The 4990-nt window shown below is 34.5% G+C and overlaps 1 pseudogene across 2 annotated transcripts; it reads left to right on the top strand.

Moving 5' to 3' along the window:
* Positions 1 to 544: 544 nt before the first annotated feature.
* Positions 545 to 2522, top strand: LOC110418678 (eukaryotic peptide chain release factor subunit 1-3 pseudogene; annotated as a pseudogene). Of its 2 annotated transcripts, none has more exons than XR_016351324.1 (2): positions 545 to 1991; positions 2214 to 2522. The product of XR_016351324.1 is annotated as a eukaryotic peptide chain release factor subunit 1-3 pseudogene, transcript variant X2 (transcript). The 2 variants fall into 2 exon arrangements; XR_016351323.1 differs by having other exon boundaries at positions 2211 to 2522.
* Positions 2523 to 4990: the final 2468 nt, after the last annotated feature.

Here is a 4990-nt window from a genome sequence, read left to right as displayed (position 1 = left end):
TATATATATATATATATATATATATAAGCTACCTTGGTTGTGTCTCTCACTTGCTCTCAACATAAGAATTGAGAGAATAGAATATTATTAGTATTATTATCGGACTGCGCTCACAAGCAAACAAATTCCAGCCTTTTCTTCCAAGCGATTCCCCTCAGGTTTCTCTCTCTCTTAGTCTAATTCTATCTATATTCAAAGCGTGCTTTGGATTTTGCTTTTCCTATTTGATCTCGGTCTGATTTCTGATTCCATCATTTATCCAAGACGAAACGACTTCGGGGATTAAGTATAAAATTATATCCCTCAATTTATAAATATTTTTTCGATTTAATACGATTGCTTCGAATTTCAGTTGTTTTCTTCACCTTCGTCTTGAAAAGTTGGTCTTTAACGTAAGGCAGCTTATTCTTTACAAGAAACAAGAACAAATTTTTAATATTTTCTAGTATTATTATATATATATTGGCGAATATCTATTACAATATAATATAATATATTCAAAAGGAACTTATTCCATTTTCTGCAATCATTACTTTACCTAGCAATGGCAGACGGACACCGGACCGATAAAAATATTGAGATATGGAAGATCAAGAAGCTGATTAAAGCACTTGACGCTGCTAGAGGCAATGGAACCAGCATGATATCTCTCATAATGCCTCCACGCGATCAAGTATCTAGGGTTACGAAGATGTTGGGCGATGAATTTGGAACTGCTTCAAATATCAAAAGCAGAGTCAACCGTCAATCTGTGTTGGGTGCAATCACTTCTGCTCAGCAGAGGCTCAAACTTTATAGTAAGGTTCCTCCCAATGGACTTGTGCTCTACACAGGAACAATTGTGACTGAAGATGGGAAGGAGAAGAAAGTCACAATTGATTTTGAGCCTTTCAAGCCTATAAATGCATCGCTCTATCTCTGTGACAACAAGTTTCACACAGAAGCACTGAATGAACTTTTGGAATCAGATGATAAGTTTGGTTTTATTGTAATGGATGGTAATGGGACTCTTTTTGGAACATTAAGTGGTAATACCAGAGAGGTTCTTCATAAGTTCAGTGTTGATCTTCCAAAGAAGCATGGGAGAGGAGGACAATCAGCTCTTCGTTTTGCTCGACTTCGAATGGAAAAGCGGCACAACTATGTGAGGAAGACGGCTGAACTTGCCACTCAGTTTTTTATCAATCCTGCCACCAGCCAGCCTAATGTTGCTGGATTAGTACTGGCTGGATCAGCTGATTTCAAAACTGAGTTGAGTCAATCAGATATGTTTGATCAGCGGCTTCAGGCTAAGATTCTGAATGTGGTTGATGTGTCCTATGGAGGAGAGAATGGTTTTAACCAGGCAATTATGCTTTCATCAGAAATCCTGTCGAATGTGAAATTCATACAGGAGAAGCGCTTACTAGGAAAATACTTTGAGGAAATCAGTCAAGATACAGGGAAATATGTATTCGGTGTCGATGACACATTGAAGGCTTTGGAGATGGGAGCTGTTGAGATCCTTATTGTGTGGGAAAATTTGGACATCAACAGGTATGTGCTGAAGAACAGCAGTACTAGTGAAATTGTCATAAAACATTTGAACAAGGAGCAGGAAGATAATCAGAGCAACTTCCATGATTCAGCCAGCTCTGCTGATTTGGAGGTTCACGAGAAGATGCCACTTTTAGAGTGGTTAGCTGATGAATACAGGCGGTTTGGTTGTAATCTTGAGTTTGTTACCAACAAATCAGAGGAGGGTTCTCAGTTCTGCCGGGGGTTTGGCGGGATTGGAGGCATCCTTCGATACCAGCTTGACATGAGATCATTTGATGAACTTTCTGATGATGGAGAAGTCTATGATGATTCTGAATAGCAATCAATCAACTCTACCCCATTACCGGTGCAAGATGATGGGGTTACACACAAAACTTGCACCAGCGCACGAGCTGTCGCGCATAATACTGCTGCTCAGAATGCCCCAAAAGTTTCCCATACTTCTAAATAAGGTTTGGGTTTTGAACTGTTTTATTTTTACTGTGATAAAATTGTTGGTTACTTAACCAAAAAAAGCTAACTTGGTAGGTTGAATTATAGTCAATTTGTTGTAGAGTGTGTGGTGTTGTGTTTTTTGAGGCATTTTTCGGTCATTTGAATGTGTGCGTTGTACAACTGCTCTTCCCTTCCCCATTTTAGTTCCATACTAAATGCCATTATCTGATTTACAGCAGGCTTTATGTGGTGATGTTGCATGGGTGGAATGATGGAGCAGCTAAAATGGTTTGAAGGCATAGCTGGAAAGATTCTTTGAACTTGCTGGGAATTGGATGGAGCTTCCTTTCTACTGTCTTGAACCAGGGCCTTGCATATATTAAGTCTGGAACTTGTTACTCATATGTTTGTGGTTTAACATTGCCTTGGTTACAAGGCTGTGGTTGTCCGGAGCTATTAGGATAGTGTTATGCCCTAGTTGGCTTTGATTGAAGGACTGGCTTGCCTTATTTTATGCTACAGGTGGCTTATCTCCTGGACGTTGTAATTTGTGGCTGCCTGGTATAAGAAGTCTACCTTGTCCTAAGTAGTAACAAGCTAATATATAATCACATTTTCTTAAATAATGAAATAAAATTAAAGTTAAGAAAATTAAATATATTGAGAGTAATTATTTATAAACTACATCATTTTTATCATAAACAAATTGAGATATAATTGATAGATCCTTTCTTCTTTAAAAAATATTTATATTTTGGTGTATAACTTAACATATATTAATATTAATGGTATCGAAAAATTTTATTAATATTAATTTCTCAAATTATATCAATGATATCAGTTTTATTGTAAATAAAATCATTGCTCAGAACATAATGTTAAAAAGGAAATTATTTTATTACAAGATTTTGATTCAATTATTAAGAACAAGGATCATAATTTGTTTCAAATCTTAATTATACTTATGTAAATAATTGTGTATGAGCATATTATATTCGTAAGATAGCATAAAACAAAAATTTAGGTTTTAAAATCATTCAACATATATATGTTTTAGTAATTAACATTAATAGAATTTTTTATTTTTATTCACATGATTATATTGTTGCTCATATAATCTTTAAATTGATCAATATTTTGTTTGCTAATGAAATTATTATTTAATAGATTACATAACCATATTTATTTTTATGGATTATTATACCCTAATTTACCAATCACTCAAATTTTTTATTTTTTCTTGTCCTTATTCCACGCTTTTAATCAATTTCCAACAATAAAATTTAATTATTTTTATAACAAAGACTTTCAAATTTTTGAATAAAAAAATACAAAAAAAAAAGAATAATACAACAAATTAGAGAGTAAAATTACCAAACAAATTTTTGGGAATGCAATGGGAACTCTAAGATGAAATTCATAAGTACTGTGGTGGTGTTAGAGGAAAAAGAGAGAGGTACCCAGGTCTAGAGGAATAAAGCAGGTTGAGGGTGTAGTATTATATTGTTTAAATGATAGTTTTTACATAGAACGCTCGTGGTTTGTGAAGAGGAGAGTTGTTCGAACACTGATTGGGAAAGAAGATCCTATGATTGTGTCATTTGGTGAAAGAGTAGAGTGATGGGGTGTAATGTGGAGGCTAAGGGTTTGTTAGGGGATATTATTACTATGTGGAGAGGTGATTTTTTCATCGAGGAAGAACACCTACTAAACAAAAATTTTATGCTAGTGACCAAAAGAGTCCGTGGTCCAAATAAGCAGTGTGGTTTTATTAATGTATATACACCAAATGATGAAGGACAATAAGTAGTTTTATGGGAACTATCACTAAATGAAATGCACAAAAGGGACGTGTGGTGGTGTGTGGGATGTGATTTTAATTCAATAAAATAAGTGGAAAAAAGGATTAGGAAGATTAAGAATATTAACTCAATTTTCGCATTTGCCAACTTCATGCAAGATACAGCATTGGTGGATTTCCTTATGGTGAAGGATTGTTTTACTTGGCACAATAGGTGTGCAGAGGCAACTTTCTCAAGGTTGGATAGAATTTTGATTGCTAATGATTGGTTAAATTGTTATTCGGATATGTTTCAGAAATGTTTCCCTAGTTCATTGTCTGATCATAATCTTGTAGTATTAGGAGGTGTGAATACTAATTGGGCGTCAAAACCTTTCAAAGCTTTCAATTATTAGATGGAGAATGATAGCTTTCACTCTTTGATAGTGGACAACTGGAAGAAAGCATGGCTGAGACTTGTCGTGGACTTGCAATATGGAAGGGATTAAGAAATTTAAAACTAGTTATTTGAAATTGGCATAAAAGTAAATTTGGGAAGATGGCTCAGAATATTAAAAACTTGGAAGGAGAATTGCATAAAATGGATGTGGAATGATAGATTTCTGAAGGGACTTGATTTGAGAGATGTCGTGATGAAGAAAAGAAGTGAGTTGTGGAGTCTATACCGAATCTAAGAAGAAAAATGGAAACAAAAGTCAAGAAGTAGATGGGTTTGTGAAGGTGGCAGGAATACTAAATATTTTCATGCAATAACTTCTAAGATGAGAAGAATGAATAGAGTGGCCGGTATTACCACATGTGAATAACCAGCATATTGATGACCCTAATTCTATTAGAAAAAAGGTTTTTAAGCATTTTCAAAAGCTTTATAGTTAGAGAAAAGCGTTGAAATTGGAAAACATAAATTGTGGAATTCGTGTTTTATTTAAAGAGACTATGTTTGAATTAGAATCCCTTTTTTTAGAAGATGAGGTGTGGGAGGTTATCGAGGAATGTGATGGGGATAAAGCTCCTAATCCATATGAGTTTAATCTCATGTTCTTCAAATCACAACGGTAAATAGTGAAAAAAGAAGTGATGTGCTTTATGAATGATTTTTTTTCCATACTGGTAAATTAAGGCATGGAGTTAATGAAAGTTTTATTACATTAATTTGTAAGGTGAAAAATCCAAGTAAAGTAATAGAATATAGATGGATCAGTTTAGTGGGATGCC

This window comes from Theobroma umbraticum, unplaced genomic scaffold (genome assembly GCF_002168275.2).
Source record: "Theobroma umbraticum cultivar Fairchild unplaced genomic scaffold, ASM216827v3 scaffold_50.0, whole genome shotgun sequence".
In the NCBI taxonomy this organism is placed as follows: Eukaryota; Viridiplantae; Streptophyta; class Magnoliopsida; order Malvales; family Malvaceae; genus Theobroma; species Theobroma umbraticum.
This window is presented reverse-complemented; position numbering and strand designations above follow the sequence as displayed.